Source organism: Aedes albopictus, chromosome 1, assembly GCF_035046485.1.
Source record: "Aedes albopictus strain Foshan chromosome 1, AalbF5, whole genome shotgun sequence".
NCBI classification, from domain to species: Eukaryota; Metazoa; Arthropoda; class Insecta; order Diptera; family Culicidae; genus Aedes; species Aedes albopictus.
In genome coordinates, this window is record NC_085136.1 from 123,590,369 (window position 1) to 123,612,727 (window position 22,359).

Genomic DNA, 22,359 nt, shown 5'->3' on the forward strand with positions numbered 1-22,359 from the left:
AGGAGCATTTGATAATGCCTCCTATTCATCTATGAAGCGTGCCATGGAGAACAAAAACTTCGACCAATGTATCATACATTGGATTTATACTGTGCTTGCAAAAAGAGAAATCACCTCTGAGCTGGGAAGTTCTTCTATAACAGTAAGGGCAACGAAAGGTTGCCCTCAAGGAGGAGTCCTCTCACCACTATTGTGGTCCTTAGTTGTAGACGATCTTCTAAGAAGCTTGAAGGAAAAAGGTTTCGAAGTTGTGGGCTTTGCAGACGATATAGTCATAATAGTGAGAGGAAAGTATGACGAAACTGTTTCGGAGAGAATTCAAAGGGCCCTAAACTATACACATTCATGGTGTATTAAGGAGGGCCTTAGCATCAACCCGTCAAAAGTCGTAATTGTCCCTTTCACTAGGAGAAGGAAGATCAACCTAAAAGCTTTTCGGCTTGGAGGGATACAAATTCATCCTAGTGATCGAGTCAAATACTTAGGTTTGATACTGGATGCTAAACTGAACTGGAATGCTCAAATTGAGTCCGTGATCGGTAAGGCAACAAGTGCGTTCTGGTTATGCTCCAAAACTATTGGCAGGAAGTGGGGCTTGAAACCAAAAATGATAATGTGGATTTATACTGCCATAATCCGCCCAAAAGTGACGTATGCTTCGTTTGTCTGGTGGCCAAAAACGAAAGAGGCTACCACACAAACAAAGCTTGCCAAAATTCAACGTCTTGCGTCCATTGCTGTTACAGGAGCGATGCGAAGCACTCCATCAAAAGCTTTAGATGCGATTCTCAATCTGCTACCTTTGCACGAGTACGTGCAATTAGAAGCAGAAAAGGAATTGCTGAGACTTGAACGAGTTGAAATGTTTATGCCAGGTGATCTTGTAGGTCACCTGAGCATTTCACAATACTTCCAAAATAGGCCAGTAATGAAAATGATTAAAGACTGGATGAAACCTGTGGAGAACCATGATGTTCCTTACAAGTTGCACGAAACAACTCGTGCAGATTGGGAAGTCGGAGGTCCCACTGTTCGTCAAGGGTCAATCAAATTCTTCACAGATGGCTCAAAAGTTGGAATAAAAACGGGAGCGGGAATCTACGGCCCTGGAATACAAATTTCAGTGGCGATGGGACACTATCCTACGGTGTTTCAAGCAGAGATTCTTGCTATTTTGAAATGCACAAATATCTGCCTTGAGAGAAAATACAGATATGCAAATATTTGTATTTTCTCAGATAGTCAAGCTGCACTAAAAGCATTGTGCGCTTACAAATGTACTTCAAAGCTTGTCTGGGAATGCATTCTTTCACTGCGCAGGCTGTGCCAAGGGAATTCAGTAAACTTATACTGGGTTCCAGGTCACTGTGGCATTGAAGGGAATGAAATGGCAGACGAGCTTGCTAAAAGTGGTTCCAATTTACAGTTTGCTGGCCCAGAACCATTCTGTGGTATATCAAACTGTACCATTAAAATGGACCTGAAACGCTGGGCTGAGCAGAGGGTGATATCCAATTGGATGGACGTCAAAAATTGCAATCAGTCAAAACGATTTATAACACCAAATGCTTATAAAACCAAAAAGCTCTTAGAGCTCAACAAGAGAGCTCTATGTACATACACTGGCCTAGTAACTGGACACTGCCCGAGCAGGTATCACTTGAAAAATATTGGCCATATTCAGAGTGATATCTGTCGTTTCTGTAATACGGAACGTGAAACCTCGGAACATCTGCTTTGCAGTTGTGGTGCTTTATACACGCGCAGGCAAAGATTTCTAAATAGTGGTTGCTTGCGACCCAGTGAGATCTGGTCTGCAAAACCTGGGAAGGTCTTGGAGTTTATTAATTCCATTGCACCTGACTGGGAGACGACGCGTCGTGGCAGTAGCTGATTACTTGACACATGGTAATTAGCTGGCTAGATGCGAATATCAAAACGGGACATGCCACAAAAGTTCAGCCTATTGGACGCAGTGGCTTAATTTCCCCAACAGGGGAGGAAAAAAAAAAAAAAAAAAAAAAAAAAAAAGGTAATTTAGTAGAAAATTAAAGCCCCAAGTCTAGAACTCTGGATTTTACTGCTGTTTCTACAAAATAAATAAAACGTTGGAAAACATGTGCTTCAAAAAATTTTAGGAATAGGAGCGCAAGCCTATGTTAGTACTTCCAGCTTGAAGTTAATACTAAACTTATGTATTTTAATATTAGAATGAACCATTTCTCAAAATAGAGTCCAAATGTGTTCTTTTATTCGTAAATCTGTGTAGGAAAATGTTATACTATTCACATTTACTCTACTCGAAATATTTGACGACGATTTTCCCTTTTTCGTTGCAGCTCAGAATTGCAGCTCGATCGTCACGGAAGTTGTCAGCAGGCATTGCTTCAAGGGAATTTTGTAAAGTTTTACGGTTGTTGGCGCAGCTGCTAGGGCCCTTTGAGGTGCTTACGAAGAGAATCGCAAAAATAACGAAACTACAATTTCATTCAGAAATATGCTTTTCAAATTCCGATTAATGATTCTCTTTTGCAAGAAAAAATGAGAGGTGGAACTTAGCACTTGATTCTAATTATTGAAACACAAATTACTGGTTTATCATCTTCAATAAATAAAAGAAAATCGGGTTAAGTACGGTTCCTTTGAATTCCACTAAGAATTTGCATCCTTTGACAGATACGTATTTCGACCTCAACTGTAAGGTCGTCTTCAGTGTCTTGTACTTGACTCGACTTGAGTCGAGTCAAGTACAAGACACTGAAGACGACCTTACAGTTGAGGTCGAAATACGTATCTGTCAAAGGATGCAAATTCTTAGTGGAATTCAAAGGAACCGTACTTAACCCGATTTTCTTTTATTTACAGATATTCCCCTAACAAGCCCAGGTTAATCATCATCATCTTCAATAATTTTTGGGTCAGCCAGCGTATCATCCACAATAACGGCCAATTTTTTCTACTTTTATTCCAAAAAACTTGTTTCAAATTGACCGATGTCTGAATTTGAAGACAATTTATTTTACAAAATGGCGCGCTGTGAAATTTCAACGCAAAATGTAGTCAGCTGAAAATATTAGGCACGACATTTTTTTCAACCACAAACAGTAAAACTGAGCAACGGTGAAGAGGATATCATGAGGTTTTAAAAAACGTGGAAGAAAAAATCGCAAGAAATAAACGTTTTGTCACATATCGTCACATATTTATTTATTTATCTAATCAACAGGCTCTATATAAGCCCCAATGATTTTACTTAAATCTTAAGTCTAACATGACAAAGTAACATATCGCAGTCAAAAATAAAACTTAAACATAAGCATAAGAAAAACTGTTAACACAATCCAATTACAATGAGGATTCGCTCGTTGGGTCACGACTGCGCCCCGATAAGCGAATCGTGTTAGTTCGTTGGTGCAACTGACAACTGATCAAAATGCTGTAGACACACGCAAGTGACGATAAATATGTCACAAACAACTCACATACTTAGACAAACGTTCTGTATATAGGAGCTGCTATGCGACGGCGGTCAGACGTCAAACTCTTTTTGACATCGATTTTGACATTGACAGTGCTTTTTAGTTGGGTTTTGCCCCAACCAGTGAACATTCAACTATCGAGACAACCCATCTAACGAGCCGCCAACGAACGAATCGGGACTGTAATAGTCAAAATTTACAAACAAAAAAAAACATACAAAACTACAAACTAATTACGCCTTGAAATAAAACAAACTAAACCTCCGACGAAGTATTTGACGAGACACATTAAAATCGAATAATGAACAAACTCTATTGAAGTTACGTTGCAGGCCGTTAACGTAATTGTTGCGAAGAGCACGAGGTTGAACATTAATATTTAGTTGACCCAGAATGGCGGGGCAATCAAGGCGTCCTTGCAGAGTGTCCGAGACCAGTAAAGCCCTGGCTGTGTCCCTACGGGTCGATAAAGGTTCCAGATGTATCAGCTGGCAACGGCTTTCATAGCTTTTCTAATAATTCTGGATTGTATCCGTAATGGATCATTGAAGCCGACTTTTCCGCTATTTACCGCATCAAAACAAAAGCGCCACCGTACATGGACGTTAACGCAGTGACAGCAGTCGAGATACGTCAAACAGACAAGGCTACGGTAGCACAATCTGTTCATTTCATAGCGGCCGTTTTAGTTATTTTAGTAATTAGTGATCCATTGTCTAACTTTTTCTTAAAAGTTACACGAAATTTCGCTTAGAATTTCTCTAAGAGCATCTCTAACAGAATTTAACGAAATAAAAAGCCTGATTTTCATTCACGAAATACAAAATCAAACATGCCAAATGTGGTGCACGCTATGCCCGAACCAGCAGATTATAAAAATTGAATGTACATCGGGTTTCTCTCGACAGACTATCAGATTTCATGCTATATTATCATATGCGGAAACATTTAAAATATTTCATCGGGGAAATTTTGATTTTTTCACGTTTTTAGCTGTTTTTCATACAAATTTGAAGGAAATACCCATTATCGGTCAATTTCCCTCCCATACAAAATGTATGGAAAAAATTTCACCGATAGAATATTTTGAAACCTTCTGCACATGAAAATACAGCTTGAATACTGATGTTTGGTGGAAAGAAACCCGATGTGCATTCGATTTTTATAATCTGCTGGTTCAGACATAGCGTGTGGTGGGTTGCGTGCTTCGCTTCCTGACAGTTGAACTAGAAGTGTCCCGAATCCTGTCCTCAGCCTACTTGATGACGCTCATCTACCACATCCCCTTTCTTTATAATGCTAATATGAAATCAAATGGGCCCATATAGCCGAGGCGGTAAACGCACGGGTATTCAGCATGACCATGCTGAGGGTGACGGGTTCGATCCCCGGTCGGTCCAGGATCTTTTCGTAAAGGAAATTTCCTTGACTTCCTTGGGCATAGAGTATCTTCGTGCCTGCCACACGATATACACATGCAAAATGGTCATTGGCAGAGGAAGCTCTCAGTTAATAACTGTGGAAGTGCTCATAGAACACTAAGCTGAGAAGCAGGCTTTGTCCCAGTGAGGACGTTACGCCAAGAAGAGAGAGAGAGAGAGAGATGAAATCAAATGGCCAAATATTGTCCATGAATAGGCCGTATGAATAAAGTTGAGTAAATACTCTTTACTAAATCTATGTGAAACAGTGGAACAAATCTCTGTGAAACTTCACAGAGATCTGAGTAAAGAGTATTTACTCAGCTTTATTCATATGGCCTAACGTCTTTATTTTATCGTGCCCTCACCGACCAACCCGAGGTTGTCCGTGAGGGTCTTTATTGTCATGCCTGAGGATAAAAGATAGGATATTGGATAATATAAAAAAACGGTATTGAAAAGTATCAGAATTGGGTTCTTTAGGGGTATCCGGATTATTTCATAATCAGATTCTCCGCCTAAAAATTAGTCTAAACCCAAATTTTCATAATTTTTTGGAGTCCGGGAACTATTTTTAAAATGCATTTAAAGTTTGTATGGGGAAATTTTTTTATTCGGGTCGAACTGTCATTTTATCGATTGAACTGTCATTCTATCCACGAAAATTAAAATTGTTTTATTGATTTAACCATCAAAACAAAGGTATTGAAATCCAATAAAATCACGTTATACTCAGAAAAATGAGTTCTTTCGATTAGGCTATAGAAAATGGCAATATTTTATTCGCTAAACAACCCAATTGTAGGATTTAAATATTGACACGGAAGAGAAAAATATACATCGATAAAATAAATACATTGACACCCCTATTACGTACTACCCGGATTAAAAAATTACCATTCATTACATGGTAAATATTATTAACAAATAACTGGTTTTATTGTTCACAATAAAACACATAGTAGATATATTGTTACTTTTTACAATAGAAATCAAGCCCATATAATTCGTACAATAAGTGAACATTAGCTTTATTAGTGACTAATTGATTCGATTGTTTTTCAATAGTTCTATAATAATTTAAAGTTACTATCAGTAAAAATTAATTTAAGTTGTTTTTATATAGTTGCAAAAGTGCCTGCATAGTTCTCATAGACTTTTTATTAAAAAAAAGAGTTTATTTCTCAATTACACCTCAAAACAATTCGTAACAAATAAATAACAATAAATACACTAGTTTACAGCATTTTTGAACTCGGTAAGCTGATGATCATTTTTGGTGTAGAATCATGTCCTGAGTTCGAAAACGCGAAGGAAAAAAATTACAGTAGAGCGGAAATTTTTTCGACTTTCCATACAAGTTTGATGATTTGAAATCGATTTTTGTTCTATTTTTAAGCAAAGTCGCTCACTTCAAACATCTCATTCTCCGTAATCAATGCTCCTATTGAGCTGAAAATTTTACTGTAACTCGCCCACATATGATATGTCAAATAAACGTCGAGAAAGAATTTTTAAGTTGGTTTTTTCTTATTGAAAAAAATACACTTCTTCAAAAAATTTTGGAAATTTTACTAAAATTTAAGAAGATCGTCCCTAAAACTCACCAATATCTTGAATTTTATCAATCTGACGCAAAACCTGTATTCAGATGATCGAATGGTATTGTATTCATTTTTTAATTTATGGAAAAAGATTTAAAATTGGTTGAACAAAACGCAATATATTTGAATTTTAGTAAATTACATATTTTGAAAAGTTACAAAACTCGATAATGAGCTAAAACTCAAAAACTGTTCTACTTTAAAATTTTTGAAGGTCGGTTTCGAAATCAGCACTAAATTGTGCTTCAAAAATTTTGGTTGTTGACAGAAGTTCACGACTTTCGTTTTATTTTGTAAACTTGTGATATTATTGTTGCTTGGATCATGTTTGTATAATCAAATACAAAATCACTTGACATATTTTTTATAGTTTTCGTTTGAAGTTTGAGTACAGTAGATGTTTCGGTTATCGAATGTTATTCGCTAAAACTTCAACGACTGACAGACGTCAAGCCGTGTTGGCAGAGGAAGCTCTCAATGAATAACTGAGGAAATACTTATAGAAAACTAGCTGAAAAGCAGGTTTAACCAAGTGAGGATGTTACCACATGTTACGACAAGAAAAAGATGAACAATGATTCTTCTAATGTTTTCCAATAAATTCAAGGAATCTAGTAAATAGTAAACTACCATTGATAACAATACAAATACAATTAGTTTAATGGGGTCAATTGAACCGATGTTAAAATAAACATTCAATAATATTTGTTGTTATGTAAACAGATTTCGCCTTTGAAAAACCAAAGAATTAATATTTCTCGGTAACATTTTTCTCCAGCATTTACAGATACTAATGGCCACATGAATTGTGAACGATTTATGGTATAGATCATACAACCTGAGGTCTGACTTGTGATATTTGGCAGTTATTTGAAAAGATTGAAGATAGATCTTATCAACAGCTGCCAAGCAATACATACCAGACAGACATCAGAGTGTTTGATTCTTATCATAAAATGTGCATATCATTTCAAAAGCGAAAACTGTTTACAAATAACAACAAATATTATTGTAATTTTATTGTAACAACGATTCATTTGTCGCCATTCAATTAATTGTATTTATATTGTTAGAACAATGAAAAAAACATTAAGATATATTGTTTTCTATTAAAAACTGCCCTAAAAATGTCTCATAAAAACACAATACATTCTATTGTTTTTCGCGAAAAAGTGTATGAAAATTTTCTCAAAATTTTATAGTTGAGATACATAATGACCACCATTTTTTATTGTAAAAGTGCCATTTACCATTCGCCGAATGGTATAGAACAATAAAGTGCCCCGCACAATGCATACGTTTGCGTGTGCGTGACAGTAGTTTGACACATTTCCCATGGGAAAACTGTCAAAAAAACGCAAACCTCGACGGAACGGACGCTATGTGCTCCAGGCTTAAGGGTGATGGTGAGTGTGCCGTGTAAATTACAATACGTTTAATGGTGAACATTTTTCGAAAAAAATGGTGTTGTAACCAAGGTTGTTAATCGATAAATTATCGTTATCGCCAATAACGATAACTGTGTTTAACGCAAGGTTTAACGTTATCGCACACTGCGATGATGATATTATACGAATCAAAATAAAATCTACTTTCGCGACTACTTTTACCCGCAGCTAGAGATACGCGCGAGACAGTGGCCTAAGAAAACAGATCTGTTTTCAAATTTTCCATCATAGCGCTCTTTGATTATTCTTGAAAAAAGGTCGCCACATGGCCGGCTGATATGATGACTGCTGCGACTGCACGTGGCATTTGCACCGCGATTGAATTTTGTCCATCATTGAAGGCCTTGGAAAGTAGTCGCCATAATTGTGTTTTTCTTGCAACGCACAATAAATTATCGCAAGATTTATCGACGTTCGATAATTCAACGCTAGTTAACTGAAGTTAACTTTGTAAGTTTCGATCATAGCAATCTTTGTCAAATATGTTTGACATCAACATTGAAAAGGGACTTCATCCAAGGATTTCATCGGACATTTCATCGAGCATCCACCAACGATTCCATCAGGAATTTCGTGCTATTCCATCGGGGATCCTGTCAGGAAAAACTTTGGGAATTTGTCGTCATACCATCAGAAATTCCACAGAGAGTGCTGTGGAAATTTCTCCAGTGATTCCTTCGGGGAACTCACCTGGGAGTGTTGCGAGATAACTCCTGGCATGCAAACTCCCATGCCATTGATTGTTCCGCCAGGGATATCTTTGGATAGTCCTCTAGAGATTCCATTCCGGGCATTTCTTCGGAAATTCAATTTGGAATTACTCTAGAGGTTTCATCTGGAATCCCTCCAAAGATGGGACATATTTTTGATGATTCCATTGACTGCAACCCATCACAGGATTAGCCGTTATGTGTCCGACAAAATTTTTGCTTTTTTCTACACCATGTATTTTAAATGGGTGCTGGGTACACGGGTACCCTGTCGACCATATAAGGGTTAATCGAAAGATTTTTTTTCGGTTGGTAACATGTTGATACGTAGCAGATTTCAATACGTATAATTTCCTTTAGATTATGATTTCTTCTTCTTTTTCTTCTTTATAGCTCTACGTCCACACTGGGACTTGGTCTAGCTCGCTTCAACTTAGTGTTCTTTGAGCACTTCCACAGTTATTAATTGAACGGCTTTCTTTACCTGTCATTGCATGGATTTGTATATTTATGGTATAAGCTACATATAATCTTAGATAATTAATACATAGATGTCCCACTCAAGTATCGCAGTATGCGTGAGGTTGGCATCGTTGCACTCTGTTGCACTCAACGACACCTGTTGGTCGACGGGTGAAGTAAATCACCGAAGGAGGTGCGCATTTTCAAATCAACTACCCTGCGCACTTGGTGGGTTTGCTGAAACCTTGGCAACTGAGGTGTTGTGTGTTGTGTGAAAACAAATGACAACCAAGTAAAAAAGGACCTGCAGTTCGCGCTCCAGTGGGATCACCAAAACAGCCAGTCAGTGGCTGGGGATTCGTTCTGTTAGAGACCGCTAGCTACTCCAACCACTAAGCATTGAAATCTATCGCAATTTCTAGACTTAATACAAACCGGAGCAGAAAAAAATCATGACTGGATCCTCCTGTATCGCCACTAGCTTTCTTCATCATACATTCAGGCAGCTTGTGCGATTAGTCGGGTAGGGTACATTATACAATAAATTTGACGGTGTTGTTCATGTATACCTTATCATGTTCTTGGAAACTTATTCCGATGGTTACTTTACAGCCAAGTATCAATTCCGCGAAAGATTTTTCTCTATTGAAAAATGTGTGTGATCCACCATGTACCCTCGGGAAATATGTTCTGCAGTACGCACACATGAAATGAAACCAGTCAGAACTAAATATGTTTCGATAAAGGATAACTTTTTTGTAATAGATTGAGCTCAAGATTACAGGTAAACTGAATTGAGTTGAAAAATAATTCGGATAAACCTGCTGGCCTTTTGTATTTTGTACAGTACGTTACAAAAAGCTCGCTTATTAGGCGGAAAGTTAAAGGTGACTTTCATTTTACTGGCTACGCTGCTGTCTATCAGTAAGAAATAATAGCCGATCAATCATCATTAGTACAGAAAAATTGTACCATTGTATAACCTTATTTAACAAAGCGTCCTGAGTTTTTTATTTTTATTTTGGAAGTGATTAGAAAACCAAATAAATATATTTAATGCATGAATTGAAAAACAACTAGATACAGATACCGGTTGTAAAGAATGATATATATTTTATAAATGGATGTAGTGTTGTAAGACTAGTTTTGAAAATTAAATTAAAAAAAAATACAATAAAAAGTTTAAAGCAAAAAAAAAATAACCCGCTTATAATTCATCGCAATCTCTTTGTCGTCTTCTGGGTTTTAATTGTATTGCGCCATCTTCCATCAACTGCGACAACCGTGCGATATTTAACTTCTTTGCTTTATCGCTTCGACGAGTTTTTTTTTTGATCCATACTAGATTTGAAACCATCATTCATTTTGCTTAGCTTGCAACATATGAGTATATTCAAATATTTTTCTGTTAATTTCAAAGTACATGGAGAACAGAGCATGTCCATAACAAGTTGTCCAACTCCTTCCTGTATTTCGTCACATTCGTCATCAGCAGATACATTGGGATACTTGAAGATCACTTGAATTTGGTCCAACAAATTCTCTTTCACACCTACAGTGTCGGCTTCTAGTAAGGGTTCAAAGTTTTCGTCGAAAATCTTGCAAACACCTTAAAATAGGGTGAAGAGAAAGCTTCAGTTTAAAACTCACAATTATTAAAATATCTTATAAAAACCTTTAAAATATGTAAATATTTTGCCACCAGGAGTTTGAATTTTGACACGATCATTGTACTTTTTAAAACCAGTTAGTGAGGTATGTTCATCAGGAATATCATTATCAGAATTGATTCTACCGATACATTCTGCATGAGCCAGCTTACTGCATGCCCATCCCGTTGTCCAGTATATGCTTGAAAGTTGATTTTCATCGAACGATTCGTCTAGTTCTTCCATAGTTTCCACATTTGCATCGTTATCAGCTTTATCTTTCTTGTCGCCACGGAAATATTGCTTTTGTACAACATTCAGCTGTCGCAATTCTTCGTTGGCAATAATATGTCTGCTAATGTCGGCCTGTACATTACCAACCTTTTTAGGAACAAGAAGCTGATTTATTACGACAGCTTTGTACGCGGACGAAAACTGGGAAGAATCTGGATGGGTGTTATTTCCGTTCCTCCAACGAATAACCGAAAAGAAATGTTCGAGGCAGTCTTGTGACAGATTCCGAGTTCGCAAAAATTGATAATTGTAATCGGTCTCCAACTCCTGCCAAAGTAATTTTAGTGCCGAAATATACGAAAGCCATCCATCGACAAAAAATGGGGTTCTGGAATTCTTCGGCAGTGGTTTGAACTTGCTCTCCTGAATAAAAAAGTTTCATTAAATCTATTGTTACATCACCGGGACAAAATTAAATTACGGATTCAAGATTCAAGCAGTTCTTATCAACAAAATAAAGCTTCCGCAATTTGCTGGACATGGAATCTAAAAAAGACCAGTGTGAAGATCCCGATTTCAGCGGCCGTTTCAGTTCCTGTAAGATAATGGAATATTTTATTAGATATTTTTAATTATTAGTTGACGTCAAATACTTACTTTCTTCTCTTTGAGGCTTGAGCTATTCGCAATATCGAAGAGCATATCGAAATCCTCACAAAATTTCGCTGTATTTAACGCTCGTTTCGCCAGTTTACCCGTTCTAACATAATCCTTCAGACCAGCTACAACAGAATGACTCAGGGCTTGTACAACCAGTCCTACGTTCATTTCGCTGAACTGAGGCAGGCGAATATGCTGATAGGATAATCCAGGAACTACTCGCGGCACGTGTTTCACGTCTTCCCAATATAAATCGACGATATCATCGAAGCTGCAGAGATTTCCTTCCCAAACAGCGTTGTGTTTAAGAAGATTATTCCTGCATGACTTGATGAGATGAGGGGCATCAAACATGCAGTAAACACGATTTCTTTTTTGTCCGATTGCCATATCAAAATAAGGTCTCTGTACTGAAGCTCCATACTCTTTCGAAAACATGTTTCGATTGACGCTGTTTTGATCACACGTGATGACCTTCGGAATATATCCTGCATCTACAATGTGGGTCAGAGCTTCATCCACGATTGATTTTTGTTGGACCGCAGTTAGACCGTTGCAGAAAAAATAGCCAATAGCCTGCTTGAATCCGGACCGAATGGTTTTTATCATCAAAGTCAATGCAGATTTAGCTCTAACTTTTGTATTTGTATTGTCTTGCCCAGGAAGTTTCGTCGGAAATCCACTAAAGTAGTCCGGTTTGGCTTTGTAGAAGTTTCATATCCGGGGAAATGTACTTATGTGGCCGAATAAAACACTTCACACCCGGACATTACGATAATAAAACATGCACATTTATTTACAGACTATGTACACAATTTACACAACATTACAATTAATCACAACATATTAAAAGTAACACCGCGGAGAGCGCGCGCGGGCAGCATCTGGCTGCTGCTGCAGATGATGGCGTTCTGCTGTTTTGCTGTATGTTCGTCATCGTCGTCGTCGTCGGCGGCGGCGGCCGTCGTCGTCTATCCATCGTTGTGATAGACACGAGCCGAGCCGATCATGGGGTACACGAATGCTCGTTCACAACATCTCCCCCTTTTAAGATGACGAACATGAAATCAAGAAACACTTCTTCATGCGACGAAGAAAGTCTTGACCAAACAGGATGCATCCGATTACGCTGTACACATTCGCAATCCAAACCGGGCTGATGCAGAAGGACGCTGGCTTCGTGGCATCCGACTTCTGCATGGCTGCTTGATCCGAATGGTGTTGACGGATAACGGGGAGCAAACGACTTCAGGAACGAATCGTGCTGCCAGTGATGGAAAACATTGAGGAATGCAGCTGAGTAGACACAAACGCAAAGGTATCCTACTCGTGAACAACAGAAGCCAGAATATATTCGCACTTCCTTCACTCGCGAGCTAACGAAGCTGGTCGCACTCGTGATTGATTCGCGAAGCAGCTCTGAACATTTTTCAATTTTGTGCAAAAACGAATTTACACGGCCGACAGATTAACTTTTCAAGAACAATAAAACACAAAACACTACTATCTGATGGATAATTACTTGTTTTGCTATTAAAATCGCAGTAAAATGCAATTCCCGCATCTCCACTTGTTCTTCGCGAATAAAAATTCATGAGTGTTTTTGTTTTTGTTTTGCTTCATACTCGTGAAGCAAGCGGGTGCGAATAAACTCACACACGGCTTACTCTCGACACCGTGAGTAAACCGTTTGTTGCTTTTACACTCGCGAGTTGATTCACGATGAGAGTGTTTCCATCTCTGGCTGCCATTGGAGGACACGGCCAACAGTGTACCACTCCTGATGGACGTTGATTGCCAATTCCTTTGGTCAATGCTGAAGGGAATACCCATCCTGCGAATCGAACCGTGCTGCCATGGGAGGACGCTGACTGTGCGTTCGGACTCCCACTGGACTTACACTGGGTTGCCAAATTCGGTGATGGCGTTGGATGATGGGGATGAATGACCATCACTCGGAAGCAAACCCGTGCTCCTGCAGGAGGACATTAGCGTTGTCCGACTCCTGCCAGGTTCTGCTGTGCGACGATGATGATGCCAATTCGTCCATCTTCCCTCCCGCGTAGGATCCGTTGAGTCGGTCGTGCGCTTTCACAACCGACTGATAAACCTCGTCGCCACTTTCATATCCGGGGAAATGTACTTATGTGGCCGAATAAAACACTTCACACCCGGACATTACGATAATAAAACATGCACATTTATTTACAAACTATGTACACAATTTACACAACATTACAATTAATCACAACATATTAAAAGTAACACCGCGGAGAGCGCGCGGGGGCAGCATCTGGCTGCTGCTGCAGATGATGGCGTTCTGCTGTTTTGCTGTATGTTCGTCATCGTCGTCGTCGTCGGCGGCGGCGGCCGTCGTCGTCTATCCATCGTTGTGATAGACACGAGCCGAGCCGATCATGGGGTACACGAATGCTCGTTCACAACAAGAAGTATTGACCTCGCAGCACCAAATCGGAGTTCGCCAGTTGCACTAGCGAAGCGAAGTTTTCAGCGAACTTTCTGTCATTCCTCATCCGACCCGACATGCATCCCTGATGTTTTCGTTTTCAGTCCGACGCCGTGTCGACAATCACGACTTTATCCTACCTGGGCGTCTGTCAGTGCGAGCGCGCCAAATTTTTCGTGAGTGAGCATGTGGTGTTGGTGGTTAAGGTGAAACGGTACGCTAACCGCTATTAATTAGAAAAATTGTTTCGGTAATGTCGATCGGCTTTTTTTTTTGCGAAAACGCAAACTGAAAAGTAATAATTTATTAAAAATAGTAAGCGCACGGGTACAATAGGTTAGCAAGTTCGGAATTTTGTGTGAAATTAGTTTTTGTTTTCACCATGGAAAAATGCTTCTGACTACCATGGTGAGTTCGTCTCATTTCCCCTTAAGTTCGCTAGTAATGTAGTGAAGTTTGAGCGATGCTCATTCTTCGGTTTTCTTCCAAATCCACAATAAGTTACTCGTTCTGTAATAGCCATTTCATCCAGAAAAAGAGTAACAAGCTTCTCATCCTCTTTTAGGGTAGATGCTTTCAGTTTCAATAACTGGAAGATCACTGGCGAAAAGCCTTCTTGAATATTTATACGTGCTAACCATTTTCGCACCGTACTCAATCCGGGTAATGCAATAAATTGTCGCATTTGCCGATACGCCTTGGTTGAGCAGTACTGAAGTACGAGTGCCATGTTCTTCATAGCGTCGGAATACCGAGCCCCTCGACATTTTCTGTTTTTATTCTTTTGCAATTCGCAGAGGATAGGATCTTGCAATGGATTTGTGGGAAAAGTTAGTGATTTTTTTTTAACATTCTTCAGTTCCAGTCGAAGTTTACGAATAATTGTAGTTTTTTTACACACTTGTTGCTTGTTCTTTCGTAGTTCAGTTTTCAGTTTAAGATTCTCCGCTTCCAGTTCAACTAACCTCTCTGCCATGGAGACGTATTTAACTGGATCAAAGCAGTAGTTATGATCCAGATGCTGAAAAGCATTACTGGGGTCGTCACGGAATCTGCGTGTCACCAAAGGTATGTTTGGGGTGGAATCCCGTGTACCGTCGATCTCGAGCTCTCCTACTACATCCATTGAGTAATCCGAACACACATTACCTTGTGATGTTACATCTGAAGTAGCTGATTGGTCGACATCAACATCCATGGACCTTAAGGAGTCTGGAATTGAGTTACGCTCCACGAAATTGCAGTCCAAAGGTACAGCGGACGCTCTCAGCCTATAAATAAATTAAGCTAATGATTTGTCCCGATTCACACAATTTAACCAATTCTCACCCTTGCGATTTGCAACGTGGATTTTTGAAATCTTCATCTCGAAAATGGCTGCTGCAAACTACGGCATGGTTTGAAAAAGCGACGACGTCACATGCCTTCTTCCACTTTTCCAAATCGCGCGAGCTGTTAGAAAACCATTGTGTAAGTATGTAATTTAGACGACGTATGACCAATGTAGTTTCTGAGACTTACCTGCTTTTCACCAGAACTTTATAAAATGTTTTTCGACTTGGTCCGGAAGCCGTACTTTCACAGTTACGGAACACACATTGGCGAAATACCATTTTCGGTTCCAACACGAACGAATGCAAATTGACAGATTGTTATTGAGTATATTGATTACAATTTGCAAACCTTGATTAGAAGGTTGCTTGGATACTTAAGTTTACATGCTATAAATGCGCAGGGAGGAGTACACGAGTAGTTCACCCGCCGCCCACCATTCCGAGATAGGCGCTACTGTTTTGTTGCCAGCTATTTCCATAAGTTGGAAATCTATATATTAATTATCTAAGATATAATGTAGCATTACTGGTCCAAAAACACAGCGTAACAAAAAATAACTTTTTGCCTGTCTCAAGAGCAAACTTATGTGTCTCCGAAGGATTTTGGGCCGCTGAATCCAAATCCGGACTCAGATTTGCTCTAACACGTCACACTTTTGAGCTATACCTCAATTTATAGGGCAAAATATGCGATGTTGGGCTTTTTTGACTGCAAGCCATTAAGCTTGGAAATATTTTTTTTAAGCAATCAAAAGGTTAATTGGTCAATTAACATCTAAACTAACGACTCAAGCAAAATATTTCGTTTTACCAAATTTAATTTGATAGTTTACCTACATACATATTTAATTTGACAGTTACCTACATACAGGTGGTACCTACATTCCACCTAACTCTGTGCAACTATGAGGGATTGTGGAAGGATCCCTCCTGCTGTATGCAGATATTGTACGGAATCCGCCCCCATCCGGACGAAGTTCCCGTAATCATCGTAGGTGCCACCGGATCCAGGATTGCATGCATCGAAAGTCGAGTAATTCCAGACAGTATTATGCGTGGAATGCGACAAAAGTAATGCACTTTGGAGATATAGCCGAGGTGGAATATTTTTTGAATAAAACATTTTCTGGTGAACGCATAACAGACTATTTATTTCAACGGTTTAAATGCAATAAAACCACCGACGAACCGACGTGACAGCTAGAACAAATAAATTCAAATTTGTTGTCCGCGCCGCCATGATGAAAAATAGCCGAACACTATCGCCACCTCTATGACGGCTCGCGATGATTTGATAGCTCGACACCGAACCCCCGTGTGTTCATATAGGAAACGGTTCGCGCCTGCGCTGATTTGACAGAAGCGATCGCCCGCCTCGATGGTCGACCGTTAAATTTGGGGGGGACACTTTTGAATCACCACTGTCACGTCGGTTCGTCGGTGATAAAACCATATGCCATAAGTTTAATATACCATAGATGACCATAAATCAACAATACCACATACATTGTTCGTTTCCGTTCCAGATTTATTGTTCTACTGTTCTCTAACCATTTGCTATGCAGTGAATTGCTTGAAAAACGGGATAGTAAATTGACCGTATCCTTTACTGTTTTGCGAAAAAATTGTTCGAGAAAACGAGCCATTTTTTATGGTAACCTATCTTAACCGCCTATACCTCATACTGTAATTTGGCGGATTACCATTTGTCAAACTGGCAAATCTGTACGTGGTATGGTTAGCTTACTGTTATCTCGGACAGTTTGAAAAATGGTTAAATGACAATTGTTAATAGTCATCTACAATATGAGAAACGTTGCATTTACAGTTTGTGAATATGCGGGTTTTTTTTTAAGAAACTTTTGTAGAGATTCCTTGAGAAATTTCTAGAGAGCTTTCTTAAGATATTCCTTGATTAATTTCTCCAGGAATTCTTTTGAATAAATTTCTATGGGTTGCTTCTTAAACTCCAGCAAGAAAAACTTTACACTCTTTTTTTGTTTTTGTTTAAAAAACTATCGAAAATTTCTTGTCGACGGATAACTCCATCATTATATATCCCCACGGGTTCTTTGAGATATTCATTCAGAAATATTTCCAAAGAATTTCTACGGAAATTCCTTAAGAAATATCTGAAGAATTTTTTTTCTGGGACCTCTGCAAATGTTTTCTAATGCGTTCCACCAAGAATTTCCCGAAATGTTTCTTCAGTTATTTCCCCAGGAAGTTCTTGAGAAACTCCTTCTAGGATGTAAAAAAAGAAAATCGGGTTAAGTACTGTTCCTTTCAATTCCACTAAGAATTTGCATCCCTTGACAGATACGTATTTCGACCTTAACTGTAAGGTCGTCTTCAGTGTCTCGTACTTGACTCGACTGGACTTGACTGGAGTCGAGTCAAGTACGAGATACCGAAGATGACCTTACAGTTGAGGTCGAAATACGTATCTGTCAAAGGATGCAAATTCTGAGTGAAATTAAAAGGAACAGTACTTAACCCGATTTTCTTTTTTACTTACCACTAACTTTACTTCCTCTAACTCTTTCTTTCAAAATTTCCTGCTTAGATTTCTTCAAAAAATCGTATGTGAAGATATACCTATCTCCAGAGATTTTTTCAAAATAAAGATGCAACTTCATGGAGTTTTCCTAAGAAAAAAAATTCTGAAATTCTTCAAATAAATTATTCACAAATCCTAAAGGGATTTGTTGGAAAACTCTTCCCAGGGTTCTCCAAGATTTTTTTGAGAAATTCGTTCAGTGATTCCTGCAGAAACTCCTTCATGTTTTTTTAGAAAAAATGAAAAAAAAAAATATCTTGATAAACTTCTGGAATAACTCTATCAATGAAAGAATTCTTGAGAGATTTCAGAAAAGTGAATCCTGGAAAATCCGTGGAGTAATTTCTGGAGAAATCTCTTAAAAATGCAGACATTGCAGGCAAAGGTACTTGTGGATTTTTTGAGAAATTCTTCATTGATTTTTATTCATCGAAAAAAAAATTCTCTGCAGTTTATGAAGAGATTACTTGGAAGAATTCGTTAGAACCAATAAAGAAATTTAAAAAAAATAGAGAACCCTCCACAAACATTCTTTGAAACATTTCTAGAAAAAAAATCTTCAGAAATTGTTTATAAGTTGAAGTTCTACAGCAATTGTTGTGAGAATATATTGAAAAAAAAAAATCCTGAAGAAAGGTCTGAACAAACCCAAAGCAGTGCCTGGAGAAATACCTCAAGGAACTATTGGATAAACTCCTGTAGGAACTTTACAGAAAAATCTTTTGGGAATTTCTAGAGGAATTTCCAAAAAAGACCATAAACAAATGGAGAAATCCTTTAGGTAGAAATTTAAGCAATAATTTCTGGAATGGTTCATGAAGTTTATTTTTTGATAATCTTTCTATTTCTGTGTATTTTAAATTATGCAAGTTCTTCATACAAACTGGAAGTTTCTGAATTTCTAATAGAATCTCTGAATGTTTGTTAAAGGAAAATATCTCCTGGAATTGCATCTTTTCAAGATACGTGACAAGAAAATCTTGGCGAAACCCCTGGAGAAATTCATTGATAAATTTTCGGAGAAATGCTATAGAAAAACTCCTGAAAAAAAATTTGGAGGAATTTCTTTAAACATATTGAAAAAAGTATATTAAGAAATACAAACATAACTTACGTTGCAATCCCTGAAGGAATTTTCTCTTTAATTCTTTAAAGAATCCCATGAGGATTTTCGAAAGGAATTTCTGCGGAAACTCGTGAACCAACCTTGGTTGTAACAATAAAATTCATCGTATTTTTATGATATTTTTTATCAGGGTTTTTTATAATGCTAATATGAAATCAAATGGCCAAATATTGACCATAAATAGGCCGTATGAATAAAGTTGAGTAAAAACTCTTTACTAAATCTATGTGAAACCGTGGAACAAATCTCTGTGAAACTTCACAGAGGTCTGAGTAAAGAGTATTTACTCAGCTTTATTCATATGGCCTAATGTCTTTATGTTATCGTGCCCTCACCGACCAACCCGAGGTTGTCCGTGAGGGACTTTATTCTGTCATGCCCTCACCGACCAACCCGAGGTTGTTCGTGAGGGTCTTTATTGTCATGCCCTCACCGAGCAACCCGAGGTTGTCCGTGAGGGACTTTATAATGTCGTGCTCCAAAAAATGTTCCTATCTGACTTTACACGGTGAAAGGGTCTGTGTCAATGAACTACCTGCATCGGTTTCCGACACATTTCACCGCGAGAGGCGCTTCAAGCATACCATAACTCTATCGGAAACTAATGGAAACTACGACATGTTCCATTAAATTCCAACAGATGGCGACACGATAGTGTATACAAGTCTACAGTGATTGCACTAAACTAGGGACGATAGTATTTTAATGAATTTTTGTTACTTATTGAATTTTAAATGGAAATTTTAAAGACCTTTTAGTGCATTGTTTCCAATATCTATTGTATTTTTTTATAAAACACACCACATGTAATTATTTTTGTTAAAAATGAGCTTTTCAAATGATTAAATATTTTATTTTGTTCCGAAAATGGTGCAGTACGGTAAAGCTGCCGATGGAAAAAAATGACAGCTCATTTGTGTGGGCAGCGGGCAGCCGAACAACGTACTGTAAACACAAGAATCGTGAACAAACTGAAACGCAAGCATTTTGGTAGAGTTCCGCGGGTGATAAAAAGCATAAAAACATGTTTTATGGAAGAACGCGCGATGCGGAAATATGCAAATACTTTGCCATTGGTGTCCTGAAGGTGGAAAGCAGGTAAATCTTGTGATGCCGTCATTATTCATGGCCAAACAACACTAATTTTCAACATGACTTTTAGATCGATTAACAAGTGCCTCCGAGAATCCAAACAGTCTAAACTGACTGGAATCGAAACGATAGAACCGTTCAACCATCTTACAAGTACCAGGAACGTTGACCCAGGAGCGGCCCAAGTTCAAAGGAACGAGCAAAGTGGTAGTGAAGAACTTTAAGATCCGGAACTGATGCTGGTGTTTCCACCGACGTTGCTTCAATCTCTGGCTGTGGATAAGCTTGACATATTACCTGGATAGGGCTTACCGGTACAATCTGTGGCATGACGGACGTGTTCCAATCACACCGACAGTGTATAATAGAACTGTACGTGGTACGCTGAACCATTGCCCCTTCACATTTTGGACATCTACGAACCGGTTCATTCATCGACGACTGCTGGTAGTCCGACTGCTATTGAAAGCAAGTGAGCAGAAAATAAAACGATTCTTGTTGAAAAATGAATAAAATCAATATAAAAGTTATTGTAAATATACAATTCCAACTCCGCTGTAATGCAAATCCATATCACATTTCTCCAACTTTCATTGTACAATTTTTGCTTGTCATCGAATCCTCTCGTCTCGGGAAACCAGTTTACAGGCGGCAATCATATTAAGAACAGAAATTAGCTTCTGAAACAACTACAGAAATTTTTTGAAAGATCAGATCAAATCCAAAATCAAATGTTTTTGCATAACTTCGCAACTTGGGAGGTCTAAGTGAATCTAATTAGTGAAACAATTTATGATTAAGCGCAAAAAAGAATTACTTTTGAAATAATAAATGCGTCACCTCGCAGCCTGGGAGAACTTGGTGAACCTGGCTTGGCTATTTTGGTTAAATGCAAGAATCGCTTACACACCTTTTCAAAGTTTTAAGAAAGAATGTTTCAAACGTGCTTATTCTGCTCGGCGTGCGACGTGACAAAAGTCGTGTCGCATGTGTCACCCGATTCCCGTAGGCGGATGCGGTGACAAGAGTCGGTGTGGGTGAACACCGATGAACTCTCACCGCATTCCCACAGCCGTTTCAGATCGACAAATAGACGAGTGCACCGATGAACATTGAGTTCACTGAGCCTGAAAATTTTTGACAGCACAGCGGGGTCGACTCTCAACAACTTCTACTCAGAGATGCATCACCAAAATTTGTGATAATTTTTTTCTTCGATTTCTTACATGAATTTACATTTAAAGTTATGCATATGCATAGTGTTAATGCACTAGCCCATATTTTGCAACTTCATCGCGAAAACTAGATGCAATAAATTAAACAAATTTTCAGCTGGGTAGAAGTTGTTGAGAGTCGACCCCGCTGTGGTGTCAAAACTCGCGGCCCGAGTGAACTTTCAGCGGGCGGTGCACTCGTCTATGTCGCATTCAAGTGACGTTTGAATGTGAGATTTGTCGTAACCTCGGGAGGTGTCGACAGCTCAAACAAAACTAGTAAAACATAAATAAACGGACATAATCGGTAAGTATTTTTATAAATTTGGCTTAATCTTGTTATTTCTTTTGATATTTCATATATTTTTCAGATGGAACGGTGCATCGGCTAACCAACTGCTGGTGATCCAGTGGGCAGCAGGTGAAAACAGCGCATAATCATCCCACCATCGCGAAGGGAAGGAAAATCGTGAAGTTGCCCAGGAGCCTGTGCTGATCATCGTTTGGGATCAACTCGCAGAGGAACGTAAGGCGAGGAGCGATCATCGTCTGCAGCACAAAATGTGGAACTTTATAAGCATAAACGAATGGAAAACGCCGGAACACTGGAAGTGAACTCGCCAACGGAGGTGCGAACTCCTATCTGTCTCTTCCAACCATCAGTCTGTCTTCGCCTCGAGAAAATTGCCGGGAAGAGCAAATCCGTTCTACGCCGAGCAGTCTCCGAACGGATGTTTGGATTTCGCCAACAGGATCGCAGGATGCAACCAAACCTCGGAGATGTTGGGGATCGTTCCAAGGAGCAAACGGATGGCATTCGGGATCGGGTTTGCGTGCTGATCGATGGAAATAGGAGCTGCATGGCAGAAGATTCTCGATATCAGAAGAAGCTTTGTGCC

At 38.8% G+C, this 22,359-nt stretch overlaps 1 long non-coding RNA gene across 1 annotated transcript; it reads left to right on the forward strand.

Annotated features, from left to right (window-relative positions):
* The first annotated feature begins 19,466 nt into the window (after positions 1 to 19,466).
* Positions 19,467 to 20,791, forward strand: LOC109403294 (uncharacterized). The gene is made up of 2 exons (XR_002128382.3): positions 19,467 to 20,252; positions 20,317 to 20,791. It is a non-coding gene; the product is annotated as an uncharacterized LOC109403294 (long non-coding RNA).
* The last annotated feature ends 1,568 nt before the right edge of the window (positions 20,792 to 22,359 follow it).